The sequence below is a fragment of the Electrona antarctica genome (genome assembly GCF_951216825.1).
Source record: "Electrona antarctica genome assembly, chromosome: 1".
Lineage (NCBI taxonomy): Eukaryota > Metazoa > Chordata > Actinopteri > Myctophiformes > Myctophidae > Electrona > Electrona antarctica.
Genome location: NC_136806.1, coordinates 56,819,404 through 56,839,855, shown reverse-complemented (window position 1 = coordinate 56,839,855; position 20,452 = coordinate 56,819,404). Strand labels below are relative to the sequence as shown.

Below are 20,452 nucleotides of genomic sequence, written 5' to 3'. Positions count from 1 at the left end.
CCATCAAACAGGGACAGGTCCCCCTAGATTTCAAACTGGCCAAAGTAACCCCCCTGCACAAGAAAGGGAGTAAATTAGACCCCGGCAACTACCGCCCTATTTCTATTCTAAGCTCCATCTCGAAAGTGATGGAAAAAATAGTCTATGAACAGGTTGAAAAGTATCTTGCCACTAATAAATGATTGTACGAGTTCCAATCTGGCTTCAGAACATCCCACTCCACTGACACATGCCTTCTCTATTTGAGCGACCACATCAAACAAGAGGTGGACGCTGGCAAATACTGCGGCATGGTCATGCTGGACCTCCAAAAGGCTTTTGACACAGTGAACCACTCCATACTGGTTAACAAGCTAAAAGCAATTGGTTTCGATAGCACATCAGTGAGCTGGATGCAATCCTACCTGGAGGGGAGAGCACAGATGGTGGAAGTGAACGGAACACTGTCCCCCCCCCTCCCAGTGAGCTGTGGCGTTCCACAAGGAAGCATACTAGGGTCTCTACTGTTCCTAATATATGTTAACGACATGACTTCAGCTTGTGACTGCAACTTGTTCCTGTTCGCAGATGACTCGGCACTGCTGGTCTCGGACAGGGACAAACTGCAGGTTGAAAATGCCCTCAGCTCTGAACTCGGTAGAATCTGCACCTGGCTCGCTGATAACAAACTATCTTTACACCTGGGAAAAACTGAATCCATTCTCTTTGGATCTAATAGTAATCTCAGCAAGGCAAATGGCTTCTTGGTTAGAGTGGGTGACAATGTTATCACACGTAAAGATGAAATTACCTACCTATGGTTCCATCCTGGAGGCTAATCTTTCCGGTGATAAAATGGCCACCAACGTAATCAAAAAAGTCAACCAAAGAACAAGATTCCTTTACAGGATCTCCTCACTGGTCGACAAAAACACCTTGAAGACCTTAACAGGAGCCCTTGTACAAGGCTTCTTTGACTATGCATGCACCTCCTGGTACCACAGCACCTCGAAGGCCCTTAAAACTAGGCTCCAGACCTCCCAAAACAAACTGGTCAGGCTCCTACTTGGCCTCACCCCCCGAACCCACCTCACCCCTGCCCACTTTGACAGACTGGCATGGCTTAGGGTCGGCGACAGAGTACAGCATCTTGCAATGGGTCTGGTCCACAAGATTCGATACTCCACCAAGATACCCATGTACCTGTGTAGATACTTCCTTAATGTTAACGAAGTCCACACCCACAACACCAGAGGGAGTGCAACGAATCATGTTCAACCCAGATTCGGCACAAACAAGGGACTAAATTATTTTCGCTCCTATGCCACCAAAATGTGGAACGCCCTACCAACAGTCATTAAGACATGCGAATCCCTTGACTCCTTCAAAACCGCTCTCAAAGGGCACCTACGGATGGCTGCAATTCGAAACTGGCCCCCGTAAAATCTGAATCCCCCCCCACCGCCCCCCCCCCTTTTTCACTGTATATGTTTCTTTTCCCTTTTTACCTCCATTATGATGAATTCCTGTACTGTTCTTTGTCTATATAGAAGTGTCTATTTGTACGTCTCTAAATGTTTTGATGAATTGAACATGGTGGACCCTGTTGTAAACAAGTGTAATGCTTAATTGGGTCGTCCACTCACAGTTAACAGCCGTTGTATTGAGTTTGTGCTTGAAATGTACTGTAATTCTGCAAACTGATAATACAATTTTCAATCAAAATCAATCAATCAAGATTAGGGGTACACTGGCTAAAAAGCCTGTATGTTCTGCCTGTGGGTTAAGTTATGTAAGTTATGTATTTGTTTTACATTCTTTTATGATTTTTATTGCCTGTTGTATCTCTTGTATGTTAACCCCGTGTATGTATCCCTATGGACCTGAGTCTGCTAATAAAGTTGAATTGAATTGAAATTGAATATTTTTTCATTAACTTTATTTCATTTACCCTGATTTGTTTTTCTGTGTGTGTGTGTGTGTGTGTGTGTGTGTGTGTGTGTGTGTGTGTGTGTGTGTGTGTGTGTGTGTGTGTGTGTGTGTGTGTGTGTGTGTGTGTGTGTGTGTGTGTGTGTGTGTGTGTGTGTGTGTGTGTCTTTCGAAACCATGAATTATATTATGTCGTTTTTTCATGTTTTTCATTATTGTTTTAAATCCTCCAAATATAGGAAAAACTCCATACTATAGTATGTCTTCTGAAACCATGAACTATAGTATGTCATTTTTTCATAGTTTTAGAAATATAGTGCTTTCAAATTTGAGACATTTAGAATGGGGGTCAATGGCAGATTTTGGCATGTCAAAACATGATGATTTGAACCAGCACCCTCCTACAGAGTGTGTTTGAACAGACCAGCACAATTCTATATAGGAATTCTACAGATTTCATCTGATTTACCTGTGCCATAGTAGGCTATGTCGTTTTTTTCCTGATTTTCATAATTTTTTTAAATCCTTCAAAATCAAACATAGAATCCGTTATCCGTTATGGCATCACCACATGGTTTGGTAACCTGTCCGTCAAACTCAAATCCCAACTTCAAAACCTATTCAAGAGGGCTAGGAAAATCATAGGCATGCAGCCCCCATGTTCTCTTCAAGAGATATTTGAGAGTACAGTGAGGAAGCAGGGCCTCAAAATCACCCGAGACCCGAACCACATCCTCCATAAGGAATATGAGTTGATGCCGTCTGGCAGACGGTACAGATCACCATTCTGCAAGCTAAACAGATATAAATTCTCTTTTGTTCCACTGTCAATCAAAGCACTCAATAACAGATAACTAACTATTGGGAGAGTGCAATACTGCAATACTTGAACCTTGATATATTTGCACAGTGTGGGTAGGATAATTATTTTTTGTACTATGAACTGTATTTTTGTACTATGAACTGTGTGTGTGTGTGTGTGTGTGTGTGTGTGTGTGTGTGTGTGTGTGTGTGTGTGTGTGTGTGTGTGTGTGTGTGTGTGTGTGTGTGTGTGTGTGTGTGTGTGTGTGTGTGTGTGTGTGTGTGTGTGTGTGTGTGTATGTGTGTATGTATTTATGTAATGTATAACTCAGTCTCTTGGTGCCCAAGACAAATTTCTCCTCGGAGACAAGAAAAGGCTATTGAATTGAATTGAAAAATCATGAAAAACGACATACAATAGTATGTCTTCCGAAACCATGAATTATGTTATGTCGTTTTTTCATGATTTTTTATATCCTTCAAAATCAGGAAAAAAGACATACAACAGTATACTGTATGTCTTCTGTGAACTATAGTATGTAGTTTTTCATCTTTTTTTTTTACTTACACGAAGACAATGATTTATTGTATTACAAAATATATTATATTGCATTAATAATAATAATTGCATTATATAGGAAAATATGCCAAAAAAAGAAGCTACTACTGTGGAAGGGAATCATATATTAATTTACTTACTGTATCCTATAAACAATTTAATATAGGTATAGTTTTTGCCCACTCCCATTGGGAACCAACCGGTGGAAAAGGGGTCTCAGAGTTACACACCCGTCGGGGCACGGTGGCACAGTCGGTAGTGCTGTCGCTTCACAGCTAGAAGGTCCTGGGTTCGATTCCCGCTCGTATGCACTCTGTATGCACTGGCGGCGTGTCCTCTCCTCCGCGTCATCAGTGCCCATACCCGAGGCGGGGTTGGCGAAAGGGCATTTCTGTGTGGAGTTTGCATGTTCTCCCCGTGTCCCCTAGGGTAGGTATACCCTCACAAAAAATATGCAGTAATCCTGGTCTCTAAACTGCCTCCCCCTGGCCAGCCGGGGCGCCTGATGGAGGAGAAAGGAACTGGTTGGAATAACGTGTTCCTTCCACGCGCTACGTCCAGCCAGGGAAACTCCCCCCTGTCAGGTGTAAAGGAGCAACCTGGACACTCAGGCATGAAGGAAGCATGAGTTCAAGTCCGTTGCTCTCCCCAGGTTGGGGGAGGGTGTGTAGAGCCCAGGATCACATTAGATAATTGACACAGGGGTGAAAAATGGGTTACAAAATCGTGGGATAAAAATTATAAGGGGAAAAAAAAGAGTTACACACCCGTACAGGGCCAATTGGAACCCACTGGGTGTAAGCACACTTGGGCTTCCATGCACGGCAAAAAGCCGCTCTTGGCAGGTCTCTTCCTGGTTTTTAGACAGCTGGTGGATGGAAATTAAGCTCCACCCACACGGCAGAATGCCAAGTCGGCCAGATTCCCGGAGACGCTTGTCCCCGCGGCAAATGGAAGCCGTGCGCAAGCTTTATTTTCCATCCACCAGCTGTCTAAAAACATCTTCGTGGCGCTAAAGTGTGCCTGCGCTGACTCAAGGACACTAGTGCAGCAGTGTGTTTCCAGTGAGCCAACACGTAGGCCTACAATAGAGCGCCACGGTCCCGCCCCCTTTCATGGCGACGACATGACAATTATTTTTTTAAAGACCTTTTAAGCCACGGACAAAGCCAACTCTTTTTATGACAAATCATGACAATAAACACAATGTTTTGGTCCGATAAAATAATTAGAAAAAAAAAAGTGTTGTACTCTGCCCTTTTTTAGGCCGCGCCTTTGCAAGCTTTTTTCTCTGAAACTAATGCGCTGTCCGTGGTGTTGAACAGATTGACGATGTCCGGAGGTCTTTTCTGATTATCCGGTGAGCGCGATGGGAACATTGGCGTTCTAGAGCAAGAGTGGACCTCATTTTAGCTCGCTAGCATTGATGCCAAGCTTTAGCATCGAAGATGGAAGCCAAAAGCGGATGCACGTCTATAGTGGCCTAAAATCACCAGGCACCCATGAGCACCACCACTTTTGTCCACCAGGCGGCGCTCAATGTGGTAACATGGACACAAGCCTCTGGCTTTTTGTGTGTTATCCATTTGGCGTGTTTTGAACTCGTACTGCCTGTATACCTTTAAAGATATCCAGTCAATCAATCTGTGTAAACAAGCTGGATTTAGCTAGAACAGAAGCACATTTTCCATCCGTAATCCCCCGCACACTATTTGGCTTATGTGGACTCTGAACTGTCCACATTTTAAACATGCTGTACAAATAGTCAAGTCAAGTCAAGTCACCTTTATTTATATAGCACATTTTAAAAACAACAGAAGTTGACCCAAAGTGCTTTCCATATAAAAGATCACACCCGTGTGAACTGAGTGGTGTAAGGTCTTATATAGCCTGATCAGCTGTGGTCTGACGTAATGTCTGACGTAATGAAATCACACCCGGGTGAACTGGGTGACCGTAGCAACCATGCTCATTTTTTCTGCACAGACAGACAGACAGACAGACAGACTAACAAAGCCAGTTGTAGGAGTGGTTTACACTCCTTTTTCCCCTCACTGTATATATTTCTTTTCCCTTTTTACCTCCTTTATGATGAATTCCTGTTCTGTCTATAGAAGTGTCTATTTGTACGTCTCTTAATGGTTTGATGATTTGAACATGGTGGACCCTATTGGAAACAAGTGTAATGCTTAATTGGGTCGTCCACTCACAGTTAACAGCCTTTGTATTGAGTTTGTGCTTGAAATGTACTGTAATTCTGCAAACTGTTAATACATTCTTCAATCAATCAATCAAAAAAACACCACTCAAAAATTACATCATAAAATACAAAATTCACATAAACTTTTAGCAATAAATTAAAAATTAAAAATACAATTTAACAACATCTTAAGGAACATGAAACAACAAATGGCCTACTAATAACAATTACAAAGAGGTTTAAAACTATCACAGAAACTAGGAGCTGAAGGCAATGGAGAAAAGGTGAGTTTTTAGGGATGATTTGAAGCTTTCGATGGTTGGGCTGGATTTGATATGCAATGGGAGGCTATTCCAGAGTTTGGGGGCAATTACCGAAAAGGCCCGGTCGCCTTTGGTTTTTTGGCTTGCTGAGGGGACAGCAAGGGGCATTTGGGAGTGCTCTACTTCAATTAATTATTAGTGAATGTGTGCAGTTATGCTTCGGACACAGAGCAAACAGTGGCTTTAGGTATCCGTAGAGCTTCAGAGACCGAGCAGACAGCAGGATGAAGATGGTACTGTGGCTGAGTGTGACCTCTCTGCTCCTTTCCTCTCTAACCATGGAGCTGCATTCAGTGCATTGTAAGTAGATCCAATCCACCACCTGCTGATACCATGCATGTGGGCAGGGGGTGGAAGAAGAAGTGTTGATTTCTAAATAACTGTTCACCATGGGGGTGGTTTAGTAGCCTCGTAATATGTTCAGTTCTGAGAGTTTCTCGTCAACGTTTTGTCAGAAGCAAAAATTCTGCATCAGAATCAGCTTTATTGTCACGTACGTCACATGTTTGCAATGTAAAAAAAACCAAGAGTGGATGGGTGAAAATGTGTTAATACAGCGTCACAATAATTTTAACCACTTTATTGATTTATAGTACGTTGTAGTAAGTAGTAATAGTAAGTTTGAGAAGCATTTGACCTTAAGCAACAGAGAAGGCCCGGATTCAGTTCAATTCCAAGGGCTTTATTGGCATGAGAAAACATACGTTTACATTGCCAAAGAAAAAAGTGGAACAATACGATCAAAACAAAATGTAGCCTATGTTCTCCAATAAATCAATTTCCATGTACCGAGATCACTCAATGCAGTTGTCAAAGATGCATGGTCTTTAGGGTGGTGGTGTAATTGTTCCATTTCATATCACATTCAGTGTTAAGGAGCGTTTGGGTCGACCGTGGTTTGCCTCTTATATTATCTAAGAATTTAGCAAATGTTTGACCAGTTATAGTGTACTGTTGATTACTTTGATGCAGTATAATGGCATTTGTTTTTTTCTTTCTTTTATTGAGGTGCATCAAAGTTCTTAAAAGTCCTTAAATTGTCACTTCACTGCCACCTGCGGGACCCCCCCCCCCCCTCTCTCTCTCTCTCTCTCTCCTAATGCCCCCCATGTGTACTCTGTGACCGTCACGCTCATATATATTTGATGTTGTTTCTCTTCAGCTCTCCAGGTTCAACCAACACCAAAACCAACACCAGGTAAACAAAGATGAACCAACAACAACAACAACAACACATTATGTACACATTGTAGCCTAAAAAGGTTTTCTTCTGATCAAGGTAACATTATTTTTCTTTCTCTCCTACACTGTTTATTCTGTTGTCTCTGTACAGATGTCAAGTTGGTGAAAGGATCCAGTCACTGCAGTGGTGCACTGTGGAAGAAAAATGATGGGAAGTGGGCTAAGGTTAAGGTAGCGGTGAACGTGAAGGAAGCGCATGAAGTGTGTCGACAGCTGGATTGTGGCCCTGCTATTTCAGTCAAAACCATTGGGAGAAATTGGAAAGTCTACGTGGAGATAATCTGCTCCGGTAAGAAACAATGACTTAAACAGTTGCTTTTCCTAATCTTGATCTGTAACTAACTATGTAACTCCTGTCTATCTAGGAAAAGTACATTTTAAATTATTTTTGAAAACTCTCTCTCTACAGAGTCCGTGAGGTTGGTGAATGGGACTGGTCTGTGTTCAGGCAGATTGGAGGTGAAGTCTAATCAGTCGTGGGTCTCAGTGTGTGAAGGTGACTTTGACCAGCAGGAGGCAGAGGTGGTGTGCAGGCAGCTTGGCTCAGTTGTCTGTGGGACTTATCCAGTCCTCCTGGGGGCGTTCTATGGAGAAGCCAATGTTCCAATGTTAAGCCAAGAGTTCCAGTGTGAAGGCAATGAGACTGTTCTCCTGGACTGTAGAGCCTCAAACTCAACTAGAAACACCTGCTCACCTGACAAGGCTGTTGGACTCACCTGCTCAGGTAAAATATCAACTACACTTTACAGTGCCGTCGCTACATATTCGTGCAATACGCACTGTGAGTAGGGCAACACGCCGACCCTCATAATAATTAATTTCCCCGCGGCCCTGCCGCGTAATAACGAGCGGCCGTGTGTGCGTCCTCGCAAACGGTGACAATAGCCGATCTGAATGAGGAAATGCAGCGCTCTTGTCGGGAGGGAGGGGCAGCAGAAATATCCTACGAGTAGGGAAACCAAATGGTCCGCTACGTCCCTGACACTTTAGGTTATTTATATTCACAGTTTACAGTTTAGGCATTTACCTTACCTGTCTTACCAGACGCTATTATCGAGAGCAACTTACAATAATGAATGGTTGATGATGAATGGTTTATTTCGATCTTATGCCGTTAGTACATTACAAGATGAATGTTTTAAACTCATATGACATGATCGAAAAGGTATAGGCGGAAGCTGGGAGCTTATTAGTGCCTATCCTTAATACATTGTACAGTTGTAAGAGGAATTTAAAATGAAAACAAAAACAAAACAAAAAACAAAGACAAAGACAAAAAAAACAAAAAAAAAAACAACAAAAAACAACTAACAAACAAACAGTCAGAGAAGAAGAAGAAACACATTATTGAACACAGTAATCAAACAGTACAAAAATAAAACTCAAGCAGTTAAATCAATAATGCTTCAGTCATTCACTTTTGTATTTGTCCAATATAGCATTTTTGAGCCTTTTTTTGAATTGTATAATGTTTTTACTTTGTTTAATTGTATCCGGCAGGTCATTCCATAGTTTCACCCCGCGAACGGAGATACACATACTTTTCAGTGTGGTACTAACACTAGGTTGTTTGAAGTTTAGTACCCCTCTCAGCTCATACCTCCCGTCCCTATCCCTGAACCAATTTTGGATGTTATCTGGAAGCTTTATATAATATTTGTGCTGTTTTGTGGTTCCCATGGATGGTTCTAATGGTTCTCAGTTAAAGTAGGTGACGATATGAAATGACCTACCTATAGGTTCCATCCTGGAGGCAAATCTTTCCTGTGATAAAATGGCCACAAATGTAATCAAAAAGGTCAACCAAAGAACAAGAGTCCTGTATACAGGATCTCCTCACTGGTCAACAAAATCACTTTGAAGACTGTCTTGTATGTAACCTTGTATGAGGGCTCCTGTTACGGCGCAAAACAGGTGCAAAACAACCAACAGCTAATATATTATAGATTGCGGCCTATTAACCCATTTTGGGCGGGAACCCCTTTTGGTGTTTTAAAGCATTATGTTATACTTTAGCTATTGAAAATAACTCGTAGGTCTGCTATTTTTGAAAAATCGTGAAATTGTGCCTCTAATCTTTGAATATATATTATTACAGAGTGAACATTTTAACTCAAATCTTTGCTTCTGGGGAGGTCCCTGGAACAACCTATTTCCAGATGGGGGGCGGAGGCATATTACATATAGTTTTTGGGGTCCTTGACATGAAATATTGAACACAACTGATACAGAAACATAAGGTTTTTCAGAAAACTGTCAGGATTTTGAAGACTTCTAATCAAAGTAATATTATTTTGAACTGTCTATTCTGTTGCCTCTGTGTAGGGGTCAGGTTGGTGAGAGAAACCAGTAAATGTATTGGTTCACTACAGTACAAACCCGATGGAGAGTGGACAACCGTGTATCCGTATGACAGCAGTCATAACCATATATGGGAGCTGATGGAAACACATCACATGTGTAGACAGCTGGACTGTGGCTCTGCTACTTCAGCAGGAACGAGTGAGTCATTTGGGTTCTGGTTCCCGAAGAGTCATGGAGTGGAGGTGATCTGTTCAGGTAACAAACAACGACTTCAACGATGACACATACTCTAAAACAGTTACCAAACTGCGGTTCAAATCTTCAGAGAGGTCAGCCTCTCTTCAACAAAATGCTCATGTTCCATGCTACAGATGTCAGGTTGGTGGGAGGAGCCAGTGACTGTAATGGTACACTGGAGAAGAAGCTCGATGGAGAGTGGAGTCCAGTGCATGATAATGATAAAATGTTTAAGCAGAAGGCAGCACAAGAAGTATGTCGACAGCTGGACTGTGGTCTTGCTGTTTCAACAAAAACCAGTAAAATTGAGCCCGACGGTAAACCCACTAAAGTGGAGGTGATATGTTCAGGTAACAAACAATGACATCTATCTATCTATCTATTTACAATTTACAATTTAGGCATTTAGCAGACGCTCTTAATCCAGAGCGACTTACATTAGGCAAGAACAAAAGCATGGGAATACATCACATATATAAAATGCATTTATCATGAAACATGCGTAAGCTAAGAACGTAACATATCTATATAATGACACTATACATATAACCTATACATATATACTATACTATGCTATACATATGTACTATGATGTGCAATGCAATTATTGTGCTGTCTACATGACATGCTATAAGTCTGTTTCAAATGCTAAAAAGTGCTATCTAAGGGGGTAGGATAAGTGCTATGGGCCATGATGGAGTCTGAAAAGGTGGGCCTCAGACTACGGCGGAAGATTGGGAGTGATGCTGCAGTTCTGATTGCAACGGGGAGTGCATTCCACAGTTTTGGGGCCAGAAGGGAGAAGAGTTTGGGACGTGTGGAGCGTTGTCCCGGCGTTTTTAGTGAGGGTACTTCCAGCTTTCCTGTGTTGGCTGATCTGAGTGCGCGGGAGGGTTTGTAGGGTTCATTCATGCTTGCAAGATATGGCGGAGCCATACCTTTGGCAGCGGTGGCCGAACGGTTTGCGGAGCGGTCTTGATACCGGAAGGTCGCCAGTTCGTATCCCCGAACCGGCACGTTAAAATTACCACCGCTGAAGTGCCCTTGAGCAAGGCATTGAACCACTACCATGAAATGTTCTATGAGCAGGGCCTGGCTGTAAACAAGTATCTGATGCTTAGTCCAGTTACCCTGGGTAAATATAGTAACTTTGCTTTTGCTTTGCTTTGCTTTGAATGCCAGCATCAGAGTTTTGTATTCTGTGCGGGCAGCGACCCGGAGCCAGTGCAGGGAGCGGAGCAGGGGGGAGACAAGTGAGAATTTTGGCTGGTTGAAGACCAAACGAGCTGCGGCATTTTGGATCAGTTGGAGAGGCTTAAGTGCACATGCCGGTAGGCCAGTAAGGAGCGAATTACAATAGTCAAGTTTTGACAAGACTGTTGTCTGGATTAGGAGCTGGGCTGATTTCTGGGTGAGGAACGATCTAATTCGTCGTATGTTATAGAGTGTGAACCTACAGGATCGAGTGACAGCTGTGATGTGAGTTTTAAACGAGAGCTGACTGTCCAGGACAACACCAAGGTTCCTGGCTGTTGGGACAGACGTTACCAGGGCGTTGTCTACGGAAATAGTTAGCTCCCGCATAGGTCAGGACTTAGCTGGGAAGAAGAGAAGCTCAGTCTTGTCTGGGTTCAGCTTGAGGTGAACCCACATCTATCTATCAATCTATCTATCTATCTATCTATCTGATACAAAAAAGAAAACAGGCAACAGTCTCACATGCTGCAAGGTAGTCCATGATCCATGCCACCATGCTCTCTTCTCTCTCTCTCTCTCTCTCTCTCTCTCTCTCTCTCTCACACTCTCTCTCTCTCTCTCTCTCTCTCTCTCTCACACTCTCTCTCTCTCTCTCTCTCTCTCTCTCTCCCCAGAGTCTGTGAGGTTGGTGAATGGGACCAGTGTGTGTTCAGGCACAGTGGAGGTAAAGTCTAATCAGTCGTGGGTCTCAATGTGTGAAGATGACTTTGACCAGCAGGACGCAGAGGTGGTCTGTAGACAGCTTGGCTGTGGGATTCCTTCAGTCCTCCAGGGGGCGCTCTATGGAGAAGCCAATCTTCCAATGTGGACCAAAGAGCTCCAGTGTGAAGGCAGTGAGTCTGTTCTCCTGGACTGTAGATCCTCAGACTCAACTAGAAACACCTGCTCACCTGACAAGGCTGTTGGACTCACCTGTTCAGGTAAAATAACTCGTTCTAGGCAGGTAATGAGTTTTAACACTTTAACACTCTCTGCTGACAGGCTCCGCCCCCAGCCAATAGGAGTACAAGCAGTGACAAATATAATCCTCCCCGCCCGGCTTCCCTCCCCCGAACACGGGCCAATAGAATACAAAAATACAATACCGGTAGTCCCCACTCCTTTTTTTTCACTGCATATTTGCACATACGTGCAATTTGTCCCTATAACAACTAGGAGCAGTGAGCAGCCTTTTGCTCAGAGAGCCGGCGCTCGGGGAGCAATTAGGGGTTAAGAGTCTTGCTCAGGGATACACATCGACACATTTCTGGTCTGGCCTGGAATCGAACCTGGGACAACCAGGGCTTCTGGACCAAATACGCAGCTATACGCACCCATCATATGCTGTTCGTATAGACGGTACACTCGAGGCACACCGCGGTGGATTCAAATGTGCAGACTCCGCTGTGCTCTTTTTTCTTTTTGAGGAGCTGCTAGCCCCTCCTATGTCCAGCTTTGGGGGTTTGTGTAAACACAAACTTTGTCTTAACCCAAACATTGAATGTCATTGACAATGAATGGCCAGCTTTGTGTGTGTGTGTGTGTGTGTGTGTGTGTGTGTGTGTGTGTGTAAACACAAACATTGTGTAAATGTGGCAAGGTTAAAAAGTACATTATGCTAAAGTAGCCGACTACGCCACCTGGAGGTTGTGGAGCCCAGGACTCCACTTAATCCCTTCAAATAAATGACATCAAAACATACAGGTTCTTCTACCAGGTTTGAGCAGAGTGAAAAAGGCATGGTCAAGGGTGCAATAAACAGCTTTATTGTGAAACACACAAATGATTAAACAACGATCAATCATCATCTTCTAGGCAAAGTCCATACAGTTCTTCTTCGGTGGGCAACAGTCCATATAGTCCAATAGCAGCCTTCTGTCCTTTTTCCTCCCAGGGGATCCTTAAGGGTCAAGCAATAATTCACGTGAGTTTAATTGGTCTACAATGGCCTACTGTCCACAAAACTCACAATCATTTCACACAAAATAACTTATGTACATTGAAGTTAAAATAATACAAAAGCATGCAGTATAATAATAAAATCACAGGGCAGAGGTTCATGTCCCAAACAAACAGTGAATCAATTTTCCCAAACAGGTGGACGCTGACAATAAAAATATAAGAACTATAACTAAAATAATGGTTAAACTGATTCCATTCAATGATTCGACTGCACAGTGCACACGCCGTCAATATCAGCTTCAAGGTCATAGAGGGGTATACTTGGCTCGAAAGAGGGGCTAGTCGAAACTTGGCCCGATCTGCTGAGTTGAGTTGGCATCCCCTCTTTCACCGTCTGCCACCTCTCACTGGGTCCTCTCACTGGGTCCTCTCACTGGGTCCTCTCACTCGGGCCTTCCCTCCTCTGGCGTCCTCCCTCAGCGCCTCCACAGACGTCCTACCATGGGCGGACAGGGCACACACCCCGCCTGGTGTCCAGCAACCATGTCTACGGCTAGGGTGTCCCTGTCCTCGGTGCCCCGACTCTGGCCCCGTCTCCCGCTTCGAATGGGATCAGTGTATTGAAACGGGGAAAATCAGGTGCAATCAGGCCTTTCAATAGACTGAGTAGACGTCTACCCGTCTACTCAGGTGCTCAGTAGGTTGATTCCTTCCGATTGTGTCGGTTGATCTGTGCAGTTTAATGCATCGCATGCAGCTACTGGAGCTCAGTAGGTGATCATTCCTTTCAATGCAGCCGTAACATCGAACATGCACTGCTCCCGTGCTTGCGGTTATGTTTAGGTTAGGATTAGAGATGCACTGCTCCCGTGCTTGCGGTTATGTTTAGGTTAGGATTAGAGATAGGGATAGTAATTTCGGAACAAGGAACCTTCTGACTAACGACACGGCACCGCTCCAGTAGCTGCATGCGATGCATTAAACTGCACAGATCAACCGACACAATCGGAAGGAATCAACCTACTGAGCACCTGAGTAGACGGGTAGACGTCTACTCAGTCTATTGAAAGGCCTGATTGCACCTGATTTTCCCCGTTTCAATACACTGATCCCATTCGAAGCGGGTGGCCCCGTCCATGGCCGCTCTCCTTCCTTCCTTCCTTCCTTCCTTCCAGCCAGCTCCTTCTTCTGCCCTCTGCTCCTCTCCACCAAAACAACTTGCTTCTCTCTGGACTGCTCTCTCTCTGCACTGCAAGGCTCCACCCAATTAAGCAGGTGCCGGTGATTTCCTAATCACCAGCTCTCAGAAACCATTCTGGCACTGGCTCAATCAAAACCGACCCCGTCACATAAAACACAAACATTGAAGACGAAGGTGAGTACGCAAATTGTGATTGGGCCGGAATGAGATGATGTATGATGATAAGAGCGCCCCTCACTTCACACGGGTGTGATTGTTTTTGTTTTTTTTCCTGTTGTCTCTATCAGATTACAGGTGGGTGGAACCAAGCAGCAACTGTTTTGGTAAACTGTTCGAGAGACACGATGGAGGGTTGACACATCTGTATAACAGTGATCAGATATGGAATCTGATGAAGGAAAAGAACCTGTGTAGGCAGATGGACTGTGGCTCTGCTCCCTCTGGGATCTGGATCTATCATAATGGCAGAGTGGAGTTGATCTGTCTAGGTAACAAACAATCAGTGGTGGAAAGTAACTAAGTACTTTTACTTAAGCACTGTACTTTTTGAGGTATTTGTACTTTACTTGAGTTTTTCCAATTTCCAATACTTTTACTTCTACTCCACTACATCTCGGAGCCAAAATTTTTACTTTTACTCCACTACAATTATTTGAAAACTTTAGTTACTAGTTACTTTGGCGATTTAAAATTTGATTTAATAAAAACATACATTAACCACTTCAACCCTATACATTTCGGCCATTTGAAAATAGCTGATCTACAAGCTTTCAATGCGTCGCGTATTTTCAATAGATTTTCTACACATTTTGAACTTGTGAAATGGGACATTCTGCAACGATACTGCCGATACTTTTGTACTTTTACTCAAGTACATTTTCAATTCCGTACTTTTACGAACGAAGTAGTTCTAAATTGCAGTATTGGTACTTTTACTTAAGTAAAACAATGGCGTACTTTTTCCACCACTGCAAACAATGAAAGGCATCTATGGGAGGAGCCAGGCTATATAGACTGCAGTAGGGCCTGTACAGACGAGGACGATTTCGGTGTTTCTGGGGCAAGTAATTAGCCGATCTGCCCTTTTTGTCACACGGAGACAGCGTTTTGGGGGACTTTAACAGCTAATTTTGAAACTACCTTCCAGAGTGGGAAAGTTTGGAGACGCGACTTTCACGTCTCCGTGTGTACAGCGAATGCCGCCTAATTTGCTGAAACGGTGATGTCATAGTCCCCTCGCCCCCTCCAAACTAACCAGTGTTAATGGTTTATTTCACCATAACCACTTACATATAAGTATCACAGCTATTTTATATTTGCACATAATGTCTATAAATCTCTTCTCCAAAAATAGCCGATCTGCAGCCCGCACGCACGCAAACAGTTGCTGAGATTGAGCAGGCATGCACGAGAGAGGAGTTGTGTGTGAGGAGCTGATCACAGATAGAGGGAAAGTGTTATATTTGACCTTTGGCGGCTCCAAACCGACCGCAGCTTAAATAGGTGAAAAATCAACTGCGACGGAACGGGCTGCGATGCGATTATTGTTTCTTAAAAAAAAAAAAAAACACTGCCTAGCGCGAGGCCTCGCATGCGCGAGGCCCTGTGCGGCCGCACCACTCGCTACCCTTAAAGCGGCCCTGGTGCGCACGCTCTCTCTCTCTCTCTCTCTCACACTTACTTTGTGCTTGCTGCTGTTTTCAGAAGAATTAATCCAAGGTTTGTCATATATTATGGTTTAGTAGGCATACACTTTAGCTGGTCAGTCAGTGTGTGCACTCAGAGAGAGAAGCAGCACTGCTCTGCTCATTAAATTGATATGACGCATATGCGCATCTGATCAAGATAATTAGTTATTTGGCAACACCTGTGTGAAATACCAACACTTTCATATAGCCTACTTTTAGAATAAGCTTTTTCTTTTTTTTGTGGCCATCTACAGGCCAGCCATGTGTACTGCATCTTTATCTTGAAAACGGAGCAGTTTACCGGTCTCGTGTGTAAGGCAAACATAATTAACATAACCGCAATGTAGACGCAGTAAAGTTTTATATCGTTCACAAACTTAGGCGGGGAACAGCCCGCGACGTCCTCGTGTAGTGGCCCTCTGATATGCTCAACAACATCTTCATGTCTATACTACAGAGCTCAGGTTGGCGGGAGGTACCAGTGACTGTGATGGCACGCTGGAGAAGAAAGAGGATGGAAAGTGGGCTACGGTTCAGGATCGTGATCACGGCATTGATCTGAGGACGGCGCACGAAGTGTGTCGACTGCTGGACTGTGGCACTGCCGTTTCGACGCAAAATATCGACGGGAAATGGAGCTGGGACCCTAAAATCACCAAGATGATCTGTTCGGGTATAACAGATTCTGTCTGTCTGTCTGTCTGTCTGTCTGTCTGTCTGTCTGTCTGTCATGGCATTGCCCTGGGTGTCAAGATGTGCGAAGGGCATGTTCATCAATGGTACACGGACTGAAGCGGGTGGAGGTGGTCACTCACCAGCAGTCTCAGATGACGCAGTAACAGCCAGTGGCGTGCACAGATAGACACTAGGGGGTGCTAGAGCAATGTGCCCTTTTGAAAAAAATAATAATAATAACTTTTTGTACAGTGTACACTGTACAGTATGTCTACCATGGTGACATTGATCAATTCTTGATAAAAAAAAGCTTCTAATATTATTTAGGCCCCAAAATCTATAAATCTCACTATAAGGCAACCGGCCGGTTCCACGCGCTGCATAAGGTGCCCTCTTTTTCACTTGAGCACCTGCCCCTCTAAATGTCTGTGCACGCCACTGGTAACAGCCGATCAAAGGTTTTGACTCCCCCTCGTATTTTATTTTATTGATTGAATACTATATACTGCTATAAAGGATAACAGAACAAGTCTTGGGAACTTGTTTCCATTGTGGTCCTTTTATTCAATGAATCAACATAGCATTCCCAAATCGGGGTCATGCATATGTTCCCTCAGTCATATGTTCCCTCAATCCCAACCATTCTGTTTTGCCAAATTATGCCATACAGTGTCCTGTGTGTTCCAGACTCTTTCTCTCTCTCTCCCCACCCCCAGAGTCTGTGAGGTTGGTGAACGGGCCTAGTGAATATGCAGGCAGAGTGGAGGTGAAGTCTAACCAGTCGTGGGTCTCAGTGTGTGAAGGTGACTTTGACCAGCAGGAGGCAGAGGTGGTGTGCAGGCAGCTTGGCGGGGGAACTCATGCAGTCCTCCAGTCGGCGCTCTATGGAGAAGGGAACGTTCCAATGTGGACCAGAGGGTTCCATTGTGAAGGCAACGAGTCCGTTATCCTGGACTGTAAAACCTCAAACTCAACTAGAAACACCTGCTCACCTAACCAGGCTGTTGGACTGACCTGTTCAGGTAAAATATCAACTATACGCTTTTTTAATTATTATGGTGTCTGTGTGTGTGTGCATGTGGTATGTGTGTTCTACACATATGTTACTAATTCCCACCCAGTGAATATCAAATAAAGAGCAGCAAATCATGTCCTTCAACAAATAAGCCAACCAGTTGCACTCACACACTCACACTCTCTCTCTCTCTCTCTCTCTCTCTCTCTCAACACACCACGCGGCAGATAACTAAACTCAAAACAACTGAACATTATTGATTGTAGCCACAAGGTTTTCATCAATCATTACTTTTTCTTTCTCTTTTTTTCCTTCACTGTTTATTCTGTCGTCTATCTGTATACAGAGTTCAGGTTGGTGGGAGGAACAAGTTACTGTGACGGTGTACTGGAGATGGAACTCTGGAAAGTGTGGAGACCTACGTTTGATCGGTATAGGGACTGGGACATGGAGGATTCACATGTGGTGTGTAGACAGCTGGGCTGTGGCCATGCTCTTGACTTAAAACGCAGACGTGGTTCTAAACGCCATGATGTGTGGCACACCATTTCCAACTGTAAAGGATCTGAGGATGTGGCAAAAGACTGCATTACAAAGGAATGGACTTACTCTGGTACCGCTAGCGACTTATGGGAGATAACATGTTCAGGTAACCTAATTATAGTCCAGGAGCCGTTGGGGTGAACGTGGTTGTCAGATCTTTTTTTTTAAAACGATTCTTGTAGCTTGGGGTCACCTCTTAATAATTCAAGAGGGTACCCAGTGATATCCCTTGGGCATTTTTAGTTATTAACCCCTTAATGTCCAAAACACAAAAGATCCACCCAAAATAGAGTTTTATGATATTTCATGCAAGATACTTGATCTGAATACATCAAATTAGCTTTCTACAGTGTTCATGAATGTGGAGATGCACAGTGTATTTCATTTATGATTAATGCATTATTAATTAATGCATATTAACCCCTTCATGCTGCGGCACGACAGCTTGGCTGACAACACTGCAGAGCTCAAGAACCTGATTGTTGAGATAGGAAATTGTGGAGGGCAGCGATCCAGGAATCCCGAGTTGGTGTTGGCTAGACCTCACTCTCGCAGCAACTAACTAACTTCAGCATCTCTGAAGGGCAGAGCTGTCCCACCAGAGGACAGTGAAGAAAGCAGGAAAGATATAGCGAGAGAGACCCAACTCATAAACTCAGCTCCTGCTAAGGTCCTGTCCTCAGGTATAGAGGGTATGCGCATGACATCATCGTACCTGGAAGTTATGCGGGAACGCCCACTGAGTGGCAAAAAACTACTTTCTGGCCTTGCCAGCCCATTCATCCAAACAAAAAAGTCCTGTCTGATTGCATTAAACAATGTTAAACTCACCAACATTGCAGCTGTACGAAAAGCTTGAATTATCCTCTTTCTATCTGCAAAGTTTTAGTTTCATGAAAATCCACCATAGAAACATTATGAGCTACTTTCTGTCAAGAAATGCCCTGCATTTGATTATTTTTCTAAGTGTCAGAGTTTGGAAGTGCTTGTTTTCAATAACACAACATTTTGCTGCCTCCTGCATTATGTGACATTTAGAAACAGGTGGTACGCAGGACGGTTGAGTGATTTCCAACGAGCGCTTCCAAACTCCAACACTCCATGCTGCTCAAGGTTTTGCCACTCAGTCTAGATGAGGGGGGCGTGTCCTGATTGGAAAAGCATGCATGTGCATACTCTCTATAGAAGATATAATGGTGCCTCTCTCAAGAAGGCAAAGGGCAGTGCCAGTTTCATCCCCACAGCCATCAGGCTCCTTAATTAATAAACACAAACTCCCTAATACCTGATCCAGCTCAACTGGTCCAACTGGACTTGCCCCCCCCCCCTTCATGAATACACACACACACACACACACACACACACACACACACACACACACACACACACACACACACACGTGCGTGCCTGGATGAGCTGGACTCGGTGTGCTAATTGCTTCCATTGTGCATCATTGCATGCATGCACACACACACACACACACACACACACACACACACACACACACACACACATGAAAGCTACACACAAACACATTAGGGCATTCCCCAAGTGTGGAGAGGACATTGCTTTCTTAAAAAAAAAGAAACATATTTCCCAACTTTGCTTGGTGTTTTAATTGTGGTGTATAAAATTATGTATTGTCTTGTCTTGAATGTATGCATTGATCCACGCAAAATGATTTTCCCTGGATGGATAATAAAGGACATCTAATCTAATCTTTCTCACAACAAGCAACACAAAATGCATTTGCCATGAAAAGCTCTGGTAGAGTCACAACCTAGCCTGGGCACCATTCCATTTCGGGTTTATGATCTGGTCAGGGGCGGATGATATCGCTACGTCATGTTGTAGTATTGTTTTGTAGTCATCAATCTTCCGGAACTTCCTTTCCCTCAAATCGATTGTTCTCAATAAAAGCTACAGGCTACGACAGCTTTTATTGTTATTCTTCCGTTTTGAGGGAAAAGGAAGTCCCGTTTGATTGTTCCTGCCTGATGACTACAAAACAATACTAGAACATGATGTAGCGATATCATCCTGATGACTACAAAACAATACTACAACATGACGTAGCGATATCATCCTGATGACTACAAAACAATACTACAACATGACGTAAGGATATCATCCTGATGACTACAAAACAATACTACAACATGATGTAAGGATATCATCCTGATGACTACAAAACAATAATACAACATGACGTAACGATATCATCCTGATGACTATAAAACAATACTACAACATGACGTAAGGATATCATCCGCTCCAGACCGGATCACACAGCACTTTTGGAACAGAGACCAGGCTTTCCTCCGAGGTGGAAAGCCTGGTGAGGCGATGTTAGTCACAACCTGAGAAGGTATGGATCCCAATAAGTGCTTGAACACACACTGGTGCCACGATAGCTGATTATAACACCTAGTACATCTGACTGCTGGCTTAAATCAATCACATCAGTGATCACACACACACACACACACACACACACACTCTGCAAATGATTGTTCTGTTCTGTACACAATGTTCCTTCCTGCAGAGAAGAGCTCTTCTGTTTTATGAGTATCCCTCATAAACAGTACGTGGCCTAATATTAGATGGTTGATTAGCAC

The 20,452-nt window shown here is 43.7% G+C and overlaps 1 long non-coding RNA gene across 1 annotated transcript; it reads right to left on the bottom strand.

Annotated features, from left to right (window-relative positions):
* Window positions 1–12,555: 12,555 nt before the first annotated feature.
* LOC306922800 lies at window positions 12,556–14,395 on the bottom strand. Its single transcript, XR_013789966.1, has 2 exons — window positions 13,034–14,395; window positions 12,556–12,710 (listed from the first exon to the last, which is right to left on the bottom strand). It is a non-coding gene; the product is annotated as an uncharacterized lncRNA (long non-coding RNA).
* Between the last annotated feature and the right edge of the window lie 6,057 nt (window positions 14,396–20,452).